Consider the following 14501-nt stretch of genomic DNA (forward strand, 5'->3'; position numbering starts at 1 on the left):
CTTCAAAGAATCATGTATCCCCCACCTGCTTCAAACATATCACTGTGGATTTCCAATTTACAAGGTGTTTAAATGGATTTTCTAATACAAAAATGTGGAAAGTGCCAATTTAATGGTAATGACACATAACATAGTTGTTCAAGGCTACCAGATCTGCATATAAGAATAAACTATCAAAAGCTTACAGAATCAAATCAAGCATTACAGAAACAAAAGAACAACTTGATCTTTGTTACAGCAGCTCTCTAAGCCTTAAATAGTACAATTCATGACTTTTGGAACTCAATGACTGCATAGCGAAATTGGAAAAAATACAAAGATAAATACATATAGAGAGGGAGAGTGAGCTACACTTTTAGTAGAAACCAAAGACAAACTAAGAAAGTATACACATTCAACTGAAATGGGTAACAAAATTCATGACTGTTAGAAGTGAAACTTCCCTCCGTTTGGAGTATTGAGACAAGTTGAGAGACAAAACACTTGGGCCTTCTTCGGGTATATAGCTCTAATGGCTCTTCTGACTTCTGATTGGTATGTCGAGGATAAACCCTGATGTAGAAGCAATCAACAGAAACTATACAACATCTCTTGGAGATATGAAATGCGGCTCAAAAGAGGAAGAAATGAGAAAAGGCAAGGAAAGAAAAATGTACCTCCGCTGATTGAATCCTTTCTTCTCGCCGTTCATTTCAGATTCAATCTAATAGCGGTTTACGAAAAGAAAAGGGTAAGCGGTGATCACTCTACTGAATGCTATTAGTGTTATGGGCATGTAAATATCAATGCCCTATGTGTGTGTAACATGCAGAACAAAATTGACAAAAATTGATACAAAAAGAAAGAGAAAGAAAATTATTCCACAAGGTATCCTGATGGTACAAATTGACACAAACTAAAAGTATACAAGCCCATCAGGGACCTGCTAGCAGAAATTTTACACAATTTGATACATGGATACGGGAAGGAACCACAATGATTTTGTACATGCAATTTTTTATGAATCTTAAGAACTTCAACTCACCTACTTAGGACCCATTGTATTATAAACCATTGACTCATATGCTGAATGTGTCTTATGAATCAGTTCTGGCTAGGAAATATTTTCCCCGCTTAGCAGTAGTTTCTAAACGAGGGGCTGTTAGCAAATTGCCAATGTCAGACGTAGAAATAATTGTACTTGATCCTTGTCGTTAGATCTGCCAGGTGAGGAAAGAGTCCCACATTGAGCTTGGGTAGGACCTACATACATTCAGGACAACAGTCAGCCATTCATCTATTCATTCATCTAAAGATATTCTTAAGTACAGTAACAGACATAAGATTGTGTATAACCTATACATTGACAGTCAGTTTATAAACTATCCCTAATGCCCATTGATTTGAACCATCTAGTTGATAATTCACCTCTTAAACAGTTCATAGAGACCAATCAAATTATCCTAACTTAACCGATTAATGTATTTTTTGAAACATTGGAGGTGAATTTGATTGGTGAAAAGCAGGCCTTGATCGGATGGCGAGGAACATCTAAGAGACATCCCATCATGGACAGTCCAGATAGATGTGACTTGCCTATGTGCCAAACATATGCAAAATGTCCACAACAAAAAACTAATCTAATGGACGAGAGCCCACATTATACTATGTATGTGTAATTGACCCTTTTAAAATTAGGCCTTTGTATGACATGTTATATGTGCAATCTGATTTGCTATGATTTTTTTACACGTGACAAATGGACATGGTGACCATGTATGATTTTAAGAGTGTCAATACCATATTGTGATATGTATTATATATATCGACATGGTGCTAGGGGATGTGGGATGGCCCGGGATGTGGAAGAATAGTTTGATTGAGATCCATGAGAAGTCGGTCCCTGCTTGGAGATGCGGAGATTGTCAGTTCATAAACTTTAAGTTCAGAATGTGGAGCAAACGATGCAAATGTAGCAGAGCTTCTACCCGTCTGGAGAGTGCTATGCCTACGGCAATGGCTGAGATTCAAGCTGTAAACAAGATTGGTGTTTCTGAAGCTATTGACACTTTGTTTCTGGGACTTCATGGAGGCTTGTACTTGGAAACTTCACAAATAAAACAAATGGCCTGAAGATGGGAAGGCTTTAACAAATATAGAAGAGATAGTAAAACGAATACCCTGAGGAGAAAGGCAACGCATTTATCAAACGTTTCCTCAATCCGATCCACTTCCATTTCACATCTAGCCTTGATTGCAGGAGCAGCTCCGCCACTACACAGCATCTGCTGCATGGAGTAGAAATCAAGAGCCAGTCCAAGAATGCTCTTGATTCGGATCGCAGTCATCGCCGACTGCAAGTTTGATAACATATATCAGTTGCCAGGTATTTTCGCTTTGAGAACCATTATCAATTAAATGAACTCAATCAATTTCAGCACCAAACAAAAACAAAGACAGTTACCAGATTATCTGGACCCACAAAGCACTGCCGCTGTATAGACAAGAGGTAGGCCTCATGCACTTCTATGACTTCGTCAAGAGAGGTAGCAGATGACATACCATTGCAGAGTTCAAGCCATGCACTGTGGAAAACCTGCTTATTTGACTGGAATCAGACTAAATACAGAGAATTCCAGTTTTAAATACAAGTTCAGACGTGTAACAGTTGGAGTTTACCCTGTCCATGACGTACTGATGAAATACATCAACAAAATGGAGAAGCTTCTGCTCCACTAATAAGTGACGCTTACGGTGGATTGCTGCGGCGCCTGCATCCTAAGAGGTGGAAGAAACGCGATGATTCAATATTGACACATCATGAAATTTCCTATCAAGTACCCATATTACAGTAATATGTTTTACTCACAAATGCATTTATCTCCAAAATTTATTTAAAGGTTAGGTGGGGAAATTTAAATGGAAATCGACTAAAGCTTAGGATGTGATTTGCAAAATATTGATGGTGATGGTTTAACAGAACAGTTAAAAAATCCCAACAGCAATAAAACAATGGTTCGTAAAATAATTTGTCATCCAACAATAGTAAATTTAACATTCAAAACATCTCAAACAAAGCCTCACTCAATCAGTCATCCACATGTGACATGGACATAAACTCTATGGAACACAAATGTGTGACAGCAAATTAGGTATCATGGGAAAGAACAAATGAAGAATAAGAAATAGTTCCAGTAACCATTCAAAAAAAAAAAAAGTTCCAGTAGACAGGTATGCATCTTGGGTAATGAATGATAAATGAGATGACTCAGATTTAATAAGCATTTTTGTTCTTCAAAATGAAGTAAATAATCTCTTGCAGGAGCATGCCTTATTCTGGCTATAAAATACATTATGTGCCTGTATGCCTGTGTGTAGCCGACCCCAACTTGTTTAGGACAAAGGCTTGGTTGAGTTGAGTTGAGTTTTATGCGTGTGTGTATAAATTTATATAGACGCACATATATACCCTATATATATATAGGGAAAAGATATGTGTGTGTGTGTGTTGTGCAAGAACAACGACAACACATACATGGGTTCTGGTATTTGGCACTGGAAATATTAGGCAACTTCACGCTTTCTTGACCAATTAACAAAAGATGCCCCTTTTGTGTCACAAAGTGGGAGAATGGAGAAAGTGCAAGGGAAGGAGCAGATGGTGGCGGAGCACGTTAGAGGCTGGTCTGACAATAGACGAGGTGAAATGGCGATTTGTGGTGATTGTGGTTTCGATGGTCTGGATCTGACTGCACCCAGCCCACACAGAAAGGGTTGATAGCCATAGGCTGTGATAATGGTGCAGCGTGGAGGCAGGTCAGGAGAAAGGTTAGGCAACAAGTGGGACCCTCTAGACAAGCGCGCGCGCACAATACCAACGATCATAAGGGCCAATGGTTGCACCATCTGATTATTTATCACAGAAGAAAACAATAAGACATGCATGTCTCACAGTGAGATAGACCAAATCTATCTCACCATTTGATTGTTTATCACCATGGTTTTAAATTTCAGCCGAAATCTGAAATTTCGGTAATTTCAGTCCGAAATTTCGATTTAAAAAAAAAAAACTGTTACAAAATTTTGGCCGAAATTTCGGAATTTCAATTAAATAATATTTTTTAATTATTACCGAATTTCGGCCAGAAATTTCGGATTTCGGTGGGGTCCGAAATGGGTACCGAAACCGAAATTTAAAACCTTGTTTATCACAGAAGAAAACAAGAAACCATGCATGTCTTGCAGTGAGATAGGTCTATGCTATCCAAACTGCCTAAACAGGTAATATGTTCCTAAGAAGTCATATGATCTGAATCAAATTCACTAGTAATAGGTACAGTCAGAAAAGTAATATTGGAAATACATAACACTACAACAAATTAAAATAGCTCAAGAACCTTCCACATCCACCTCCGAGCTTTGTCAAGACCAAATTTCGCACGCTTCACCTTCAACAAGAAACTCATCACCTATATCAAATGTAAAAAAAAATGTCAAAAGATCAAAACAAAATTACATGAGGACTCATCTGCTAGATACCTTACCAATACACCAAAAGCTCCAGAGCTGATAGAACGCGTTAGGCAAGGCCCTTTCCCAGTCCCATACCTAGTCGGGCCCCCACTTAGGACCGTAACATACCACCACGCTTCCGCATCCGCCGTCCTCAGCGGCCCACTCTGTGATGGCTTTCACTCTGGCCCTTTTTCCAGGTAGCCCTTTCCACAGGTTGCCCCTTCCGTGACTCGAACACGGGACGTGGTGGCAGCTTTGATACCAAATGTTAAGTACCTTACCAATACGCCAAAAGCTCCAGAGCTGATTGAACGCGTTAGGCAAGGCCCTTTAAACCTGTCCCATACCAGGCTAGGTCCCACCCAATCCCATACCTAACCGGGCCCCCACTTAGGACTGTAACATCCTCTCACAGAACAGTGTATTAAAATGAAAATAATACCTGGTTATACTTATCAATTGCCTCCAGATTAGCGATAAGCTCGAGGGGCCAAGAAACCTATCATATTAAAGACAGAAGCAATTAAAAACAACATCATGAATACAAAACAATCAAAGCACCTTATTGATAAATATATACCTTGTATGTGAACTTCAGGGAATCAAGGGCATCTATACCAAGATTGTGATTGCGAGCTCTATGGGGAGTCAAAACAACTGTATGTTTTTCATCTTCCAAAACATGAGGTTTTGTGATTGACACAATCAAAGAATCTGGCGCACTGAGAAGCATGCCATCAGCGGAGTTCCTAATGGACTCCTGTATCCAAGAAGTATCAGGAATCTAAATATGAAGTAACAAAAATAATTTTAGATTTGTACTAAAACAAATTTCGGTTCAGCTACCACCTGTAGTACAGAATTCAATTCAAAATCATCATCCCAAGAATCTCCCTTGTCTAACTTACTGAAAAGCACAGTTAAGAACTGCTGAAGAAGGTCACCTAAAGATGGGTTTCAATTATCATATCAAAGATTAATTGTCCAAAGATTGCATTAACATCAAAACCAATTTAAAAAACATTAAACCAAGATAGCCAATAGATACCTGAACCTAACAAGTATATAGCACGTAATACACCGAGCTCATCCATCAATCTCCAACCATTCATCAGCTTCAACAAAATATGCTTACCTATATAATCCACCTAGGATGTAAAACCATAAGAAAATTTTAGTAGCAACCTTTTATATTAAAACAGGAAAGGAAATTTTGGCGAAAACCTCTAGCTATTAACCTGTTTCTTTATGTACACAATAAGGCATTCCTGCATGATAACTGCAGGAAGTGATGGGCCCCTTAGTTCAACACTCTGAATCCAGTTTATAACTCTCGATGCAAGGGTGCTATTCTTCTGAAATGGCAAAAGTTCTGAAATAGGGAGATCTTCCTGTTCCGGATATCTGATTTTTAGAAGTGCCTGAGAAATTCTACCAAAAGAATGTTATTGAAGGAACAGAAACCTAATCATACCTTAAAACAAGGAAGAAGAGTTGGGAAAGGAAACAAGGCTTCAAACATCTTCCTGTCATCCGCCAAGAAATGATGTTCATATTGACCAAAGTTGAAACCAAAAGTATAGTTTGTCCCATTGAGAACAGGAGCTGATCCTCCAGTTAACCCATCCATTTTCATACCTCCAAAAATAGCCTCTCGAAGGTTATCGTCATTTAAAGGGGGGAGGTAGACATTTCTAGATAAGTTCAATTTATCCCAGGCAGCACTGTTCTTATTAAGAAAGTCTCTGCATATACTAATGGCTGGATTTTCAGGCCAGAATGATCGAGAAAGGGTTGCTTCATCAATACCACCATTATCCTCTGTTAACCGTATTCCGCTGACAGAATTTGTAACATCATTTGCCTCTGTCATCCTAACAAAGTGATCTGCATCGTTCCTTGCACACTTTGCATTGCCCATCTCCTTCTCAGTATCCATGTTTCTCATATCTTGTGTTGTGTTGACCAAGAACTTGTACCAAATTTTCTCCGCGTATTCTGAAGCCGGTACAGCCTCGCCCTTTTCATTTTCCAGTTTCCATTTTTTGCAATCAGATTTGCATATCTGGGATCTCTCAAGACTCCATAGATTCTCCTGCCCAATGCGCATAGAGGTATGACTGCCATCACCTATTAGACCCACCAAAGATACACAAAAAAACTCAGACAAGGTTAATCCTCCCATGTTATGAGCAGCCGAGTCATTGCTGGCATAATCACCTTTCAACCCTGTATCTTCAAAATCCATAGAGTTCAAAAATGGAGGTTCAACACCCACTAGATGACTATGAGTAGTTGGTTGAGAGCCAAAAGTAGAGCTCTCTGATGTCCCAAAACCATGAACCCCATAATCATTACCTTTGTCAAATGTTGCACTGTACTCCCCCGGAACATGCCGGATCAGCTGCAAGGATTTTCCAGCAGATACAATGGCCCTAGCTATGTCCTTTATAAAACAAGGACATACCACAATGTCCATATCATTCTGACTTTTCGCCCTTCCAGAACTAGATATAAGGATGTTTTCCTTGTCACCCGTTTCTCTCCTATCACTAATTACATTTTCACCATCATCTGTAACCAGGAACGGCCCGAAACCTACCTTTCTGTATCTCAATGGCCTTAAAAGATAGCCCTTCTCCCAGAATGCAGTCTGATTGATGGCAATTGTATTATTCGCATAAAAGAAAATCTGAGAACAAAATTCAAATAAGAAATTGTATTGTTAGGAAAATTACCAAATCAAGGATAAATGTTGAGGTCAATAAGATTTTGTAATTACAGTGAATGGACTGTATTTTCTAAAGTTAAATAAATTAGAACAAAATCTTTATAACATACGTGTGTAATACCACGTCAAGGAATATCATACAAGGTGCTAAGAATACATTTACCTCCTCGAATGGGTCGTCAAGTGTTCCATCATAAAGCCAAGAATCGAGCCCCTCTATGTATGGCAGCAAGCTTCCTATGAATAGAAGTAGTAGCATGTGGTAGGCTTCCTCCTGAAAGTTAGCAGGATTGTTTTGAATTAGAATCATATACAGCCAGGCAACATAAGTAATAAAGCCAGTATGCAAAGACAAAAATGTTTCCACAACCTCGCCACCTTGCACAAGACAAACTTCATTTAACTTCTTGTAAAGATAGTCAAGGATGTGAACTGCCATTTCGCCAGCTGGGACAGGAGATTCAGAATCGAAATAAGCACTAGGGATTGCTCCATGCACTACTTGCAGTAGATATTCTGCCCCAGAGCAAAGACTAAAAGACCAGAAGAATACTGAATGAGATGAACTGTTAAAACAGTATACACAATCAAATCCATGAAATTACTAGTCATAATGAAACACGGTCGTCACTATGTCTATCTAAAAATCCATGGAAACAAGTTAAAGGTAATAATATGAACAATACAATAGTGTAATATTTTCTGGTGCCTAAAATCTTCCACTCATTTCGTTTTCCAAGTACAATACAAAACAGAGACATACAATACCCCAGGGAAGTAATTCTCTGTGAAAATACCATACAATAAAATGATGGTATTATAAGAAAAAAAAAGGTTATATTCCTTAAGATCATGGTTCATACTACCTCTATTAGCTTAAGAAGGAAATTAGAAGGAACTCTTTATACTTCAGGAACAAACATAAAAAAATTGGCCACTCTGAGTACAAGAGGAAAAAAAACATTAGTGGTAGCCACTGAAATGTTTTTGAGAAAAAAATAATGATTTTCATATACTGATGTTATAGTGCAAGAAAAAACCTTGATAAAGCATTCACCAATCCCATGAGCGTGAAAGTAGTTTTGGTGTCAGGTCCAGCAGACTTCATTTCCTCCTTCAAAGCAACATCCCGCAGCCTCTTTTTGACAAAAACTGTTTACATCAGACTAGACAGAAGTCGAAACCTTGGTAATTCTAATGACATTACATGGGAAACATGGATACCTTGAGCCATACTGATACAGAATTTGCAAATGCCTTTAGGGTAGGAGGAGACCTCACAGAAGAAATCTCCACCTTCTTGACAAAGTGTTCTACCAGCTGTAAGCATGTTGCACCATATGCAAACTGGCTGAGAATTCCACTGAGGCTTCTATGTGAAAGGTGGGTAACATATATCCCACTCTTGACACGAAAAATTTGTACACCATCATCCCAGTAAAACAGGGAACTGGAGAATCCTTGCAGCATTTGTACGACACTCGTTACCTGCAAAAGAAAGAATGATTAGGAACATGAACGCAAATGAAGGGTTTATAGCTATCCACTTCTTCGTGCAATACGTTCTGCATATCTCAATGCATAAGCATACCAATTCAGATTCATTTGTTCTTAAGGTGGAGACAGGAGCAACAAATGGCAGGCCTTCTGAAAAGACACTATAAAGCCTACTGACGAAACTTGGCTCAACAGTCTTTGCTCCATCTACCAGATAAAAGATAAAACAAATATTTAAGAGCACAAAAGTGACAGTGTGCCTTCAAGGAAACATGCCATACGAGATTTTCATCCCCATGTAGAGTAAAAGAATGTGGAAGGATATTGACATACTTGGTAAATATTAAGCTATGAGAGTAAGTTGCATCCAGAAAGAAAGGAACTTGTCATGAAAATAAAGAAAAGAGAATGATAAGCTAGAGAAAATTCATGAGATGTTACCAATGAATTCATGCAAAAAAATAATGCATGGATGGCGAGTATAAATCCTTCAAGGAATATATGCCCCTCAAGGGTACATGGCTTAACCAATGGAAAACATTCTTTGTTTTCTACATGAACAGTAAATCCATCTTCCTTTTACTAGAGTTGTGAGCAGTATTTCAGAAACCAAACCCAATGTTGAACCGATGAATTGAGTGCACTCCAAACTGGTTCAATAGAAGGCTCAAACCAGTTTGAACAGTGATGTGAACATCCTCTCATAGGTATTTGATTAAAATATTTCTGGGTCAAAACGATTCAATTACCAGTTTGAGTGGTCCAAAGTCCAAACAGTTATCTGGTTCTGGGATTTTGAGTGAACAAGACCTTCACTGCAACTGATTCTGGTCAATCAGTCAAAACAGTCCGGTCCGATTCATATCAAATTAAAACACTGGCTGGGAGTACATATAGAGAATTTGATAGGCTAAGATAAACAGTGCAACAATCATTTCAAAGAATGATGACAAACAGAGGCTGTTCAATTTGTAGATGCCGCATTTTTCGCTCAACTTGTAGATGCTGCATTTTTTGAAATAAATATATGAATACTTAATAGAGAACAAGAGATAAATAATAATACCAGAACAGAGAGGATTTCCCATCTATAATCTGCAGATGAGTAACAAGTAAAAACTCAGCTTCAATCTACAGCTGTTCTTCCAGAGACAGATTCAACCATGAGCCTGCAATTAAAATGGAAACAAAAAATGAAAGACCCAACTCCAGAAATATTCTATTATTGCTATCAACATCATGAAATGGGGTAAAAAAAACAACAGAATTTGTGCTGAAATGAAAAGATGAACACCCATTGATGTCTAACAGGGTAATGAAATCTACGGACAGAAAAATCAAGAAACAAAAGAGGGCTAATATCTCTGATACCCTTGAGATAAAGACCTAAGATCTCTACTTCCCCTGAGAAACAACATAACCTTCTCCTACCAGCTCTTCTATCGCTGAGACTTTTCAATTTTTTCTAACAAAATTGCCCTTAAGAATGGGACATATCTCCTTTGTTAGTTTATTTTAAACAGTGGCCCGCAGGCGAGCAATGGAATCAGAAAGATAGGACAGCAGCTGCGGCGACGAAAGCAGGGATTTTTTGCTTTGCCATTTTTACTGGGGTACAAAGTTCGGATTCGGGGGGAAAAAACAACCAGGGTGGCATTAAAAACAATCGGGAATGATATGGGAAAATTTCGGGGCAAAAAAATGAAAATACATAAAAGATTAGGAAAAATGGGGGGAAAATACAACAAATCTACATAAAGATATCAACCATTTTAACAACATTTTAAGAAGAAGGAAATAGATGGTTTTTTCTGGAGGTCTGGCTCCCTGTGCCCTCTCCAGCAATACAACGGCGACAGCAGAAACGATAGATTATCATCAGCACTGGGCAAGGGTCGGGCAAAGGGAGATCAGAGATGGGAAAATGGGAGGGAGATCAGTACAACCCTTTTTCAGTTTCGGTTTCAGCCACAATGGAAATCGAAATATTTTGGTTTTTGGTGGAAATTTCGGCTGAAATCTTGTAAATTTTGCCTTAAAAAGTCAGTTTCTCTAAAATTCCAATGGAAAATTCGAAATTTTCGGAAATTTTGGTGGGAATTTCGGAAATTTCTGCGAAATCCTGTAAAAAATGATTCCATGAATTTCGTTTCTATCTTGGTGGAAATCCAAAATTTCAGACGTAATATTTCAGTTTCGGCCGAAATTTAAAACCATGATTCAGACATGAAAATGACATGTAAATAGCACAAAAAGATGCAGTCAAAATCATTTCATTCAGACTTTACTTGCAAGAAAAAACTCATCACCAATGAATCTAAAAAACACAAAGACTGATACATCCTCTAACTCATGTAGGTTCGTGTGGGAGTTGACATGTAAAATGCTAGTTAATCAGCAATAGTAAAGATGATATCTTTCAATATGAAATCCAAATTACTAGAGAGATTTTAGGTGATTGATTAGTAGGAGATGTGATTAGGGCAGGATAGGGTTTGAGTTTTGTTGCTTAATTGTAGAAGGTTCTTGTGGATCGAAAATATAATGTAATCTCATCTTTTTTGGGGAGTTGAATCTTTTGAGTGTGCAAATGTGTTAGAATTAATTTTCCTAATTTAGGTTGTCTTCTTTATTTAAGTTATTTCCATATTAGAGTAAGAATCACTTATTTCCTTTTTTCTCCCTTATTTCCTTTTTTTCTATTCTGTTGATTTCTGTTTCCATATTTTGCTTTCCCTAATTTCTATATAATGTAGATGTTGTATGGGTTTTGAGCAAGCAATAAACAAATTAAGTGCAGTTTGCATATTGGAGGTCAAGTTTCCTCGAATTAACTCATTATTTCCCTTTTTCCTATAATCTTCTTCTCTATTTTCTCTTCTGATAGAACGGCGTTCTATCAAAATGTTGAGGGTTTGCCTTTGAAAGTGAGAATATATTATGGTTCTCTTTGTTATTCTTCTAGAGCAGGACCTTAACATTTGGTATTAGATCTACCTAAAGAAGTTTATACTCTTAGCAGACCTAACTAAATCAAAAGCGCCAAAAAAGGATGGAATTGAAAGTTATTGTGTAAATTATACTGTAGAAAGAGATAGAAAATCATCAAGCAGATGAGGCAGAAAACACAGGAAACCACGGATCCAAAACCCTAGTTCAAGGAGTAAATAACAATAAAGGAATGAAACATAAAGAAAAGAACAACCCAGAATCCAAAAAACCATAGATCAGGAACCCTCACCTATTTCTGCCACCAGTCGCCCCCTCACATTGTCGTCCTCAGCTGGGAATGTGGAGGGACTCAGATCAATAGAGTATAGAACGAGAGGGAGAAGAGAGGAAGGTTTTCATTTAAACTAATGTTAGAAAAGTATAGATTTTATATGAATGCATGCCCAGAAATCATTTCCGATCTATCGAGGTTTCTCCTCATTAGATCGAAGGGTTGGGATCATCCTGTAGAAATGATTTTTTTTTGAGAAAATTACATTTACGCCCCTCTAGTTTCTGAGACATCCACTTCCACCCCTATAGTTTAAAACGTGACAAATACACCCATGTAGTTTCAATTTGTTTAAGGTAGGCCCCCTCAGCTGAAGGTTCGTCCATAGATTGAAGGGTTAGGATGATCCGATGGAGCTGATTTTTTGGGCACACCCTATCTATGTCAGGACCCATCAAATGAACGCTTTGGATCATCCAAACAATGTGTGCCCACATTATTTGGATGATTTTTTTGTAGTGTTTGGATTTGGGTATGGGCCCACATTATTTGGATGATCCAAAGCGTTCATTTGATGGGTCCTGACATAGATAGGGTGTGCCCAAAAAATCAGCTCCATCGGATCATCCTAACCCTTTAATCTATGGACGAACCTTCAGCTGAGGGGGCAAACCTTAAAGAAATTGAAACTACAGGGTGTATTTGTCACGTTTTAAACTATAGGGGTGGAAGTGGATATGTCATAAACTATAGGGGGTGTAAATGTAATTATCCCTTCTTTTTTTTGTGGCTCATCACATAGACGGTTTGGATCATCCTATAGTGTGGTCTTACGTAACTTTTTGAAAAATACGGGACTATTACACCATATATAAAAAAACTCAGAAAAGTAAGGGGGTGGAATCGAGAGCTTTGGGGATGGAACATTTTTTCTTGGAAAATTTTTAGTGCCTGTCATTACGCCATTCACATTTGAAGTGTGGCAGTATAAACCCGTATTTTTCAAAATGTACGGTCTAGACCACACCGTAGAATGAGAATTTATATGCTGGGTATCCGTGAAAACACATGAAGTCTAAAAAAAAGTAGGTACAGCCCACTTTTTTTTTATGATCTAAACCGTTCATCTGTTTGGGCACAACGTAAATAGGTTGTGCCCCAAAAATCATTTCCATACGATGATCCTAACCCTCCGATCCGTAGAAGATTCCATAAATGATTTTTGGAAATCTCCATTTTCAGATGAACGGTTTGGATCATAAAAGAAAGTGGGCCGTACCTACTTTTTTTAGACTTCACGTGTTTTCACGGCCACCCATCATATAAATTCTCCCATAGAATGATCCAAAACGTGCATTTGTTGGGTCACATCGTAAACAGATCCTTAGGGTTATGATCATCGTATGGAAATGATTTTTGGGCGTAAACCTGTTTACGTTGTAGCTAGGGGTGTTAACGGATCCGGTTCGTATCGGATCCACGTATATCTCAGTCACGATCCATTCAAAATCTTTATCAATCGGATTGGATTCGAAGTGTTCTTCGGATCCTACTTACAACATCTCGTTCCATTTCAAATGGGACCGTCCATCAGAATGTCCTAGTAGGTCATACTTACGTTAGAAGAAGGCTAGGGTGAGGGTAAGCGCGAGTTGCAGGTGGTGACAAAGTGGGTTAAGGACTTAGAATCCATGGTTATAGAAGTAAGAGAAGAGAGTGACTAGTGAGTCAGGGACTAGAGATGGACGACAAAATATTTAAAATAGGAATAATTGGGAAAATGCTTATGACTTATATTTACCAAAACACCCTCAAATAATACTTTGAGTTATAAAAAGTGGAAGGGTATTTTTGTAAAATAGTATAATAGATTCGGATTTTGGACTGTCCCGCGGACTTTTGTCGGTTGTCTAGATACGTTCGAAAAAGTTTCGGATCCTATGATAAGAATCCTAAATGTGTCCTGGGATCCTAATAATGTGTCCATATCCTATTCATTTAAGTTTGGATTCGGATCCTGGGTCCATTTGACACCTCAACTGTAGCCTTGTGGAGTCCGTAAGGTACTTTTTGAAAGGGGCACTGCTAGCTAAACGGGAATCCGTTTTGCTAAAATAGACAGGGATCAATTATTGGTGCCGCGTTGGCAAAAAAGCAGTGAATAGATCTCGAATCCCCATGAAACGCAATTAATGCAGTGAAAATGACCAAATTAACGGTCATTTCCACTGTTGTCTTTATTTTCAAGAAGAGATTATGTTTTCAAAGTGTTTTCCTTTTGAAAAAATACTCAAATAGTCTATATGGCCACCTAGGGGTGCAACTCAGGTCGTGTTAGGTTGAGTTCAGGTTGGGTTTGGGTTTGGATTTGAGTTTTTCCAACCTAGGTTGGAAATCGAATCGGGTCGAGTTGGGTCGGGTAGGCATGTCAACGGATCCACTTCGGGTCGGATCCACCTATGTCACAGTTACGATCCATTCAAATTCCTTATTGGTCGGGTCGGAGTCGGATTGTTCTTCGGATCGTACTTTCCACGTCATTATCACGATCCATTT

The 14501-nt window shown here is 38.4% G+C and overlaps 1 pseudogene across 1 annotated transcript; it reads right to left on the reverse strand.

The window, feature by feature from the left end:
* Positions 1-133: 133 nt before the first annotated feature.
* LOC143863967 (uncharacterized) lies at positions 134-12105 on the reverse strand (annotated as a pseudogene). The gene is made up of 20 exons (XR_013241046.1): positions 11964-12105; positions 9789-9891; positions 8817-8929; positions 8450-8713; positions 8266-8363; positions 7596-7758; positions 7389-7499; positions 5969-7186; positions 5733-5885; positions 5543-5642; positions 5344-5438; positions 5075-5254; positions 4937-4993; positions 4377-4448; positions 2659-2757; positions 2444-2575; positions 2160-2333; positions 1025-1242; positions 657-703; positions 134-552 (listed from the first exon to the last, which is right to left on the reverse strand). The product of XR_013241046.1 is annotated as an uncharacterized LOC143863967 (transcript).
* Positions 12106-14501: the final 2396 nt, after the last annotated feature.

Source organism: Tasmannia lanceolata, unplaced genomic scaffold (genome assembly GCF_043159265.1).
Source record: "Tasmannia lanceolata isolate RefF3 unplaced genomic scaffold, GAP_Taslan_0.1 ptg000044l, whole genome shotgun sequence".
NCBI lineage: Eukaryota > Viridiplantae > Streptophyta > Magnoliopsida > Canellales > Winteraceae > Tasmannia > Tasmannia lanceolata.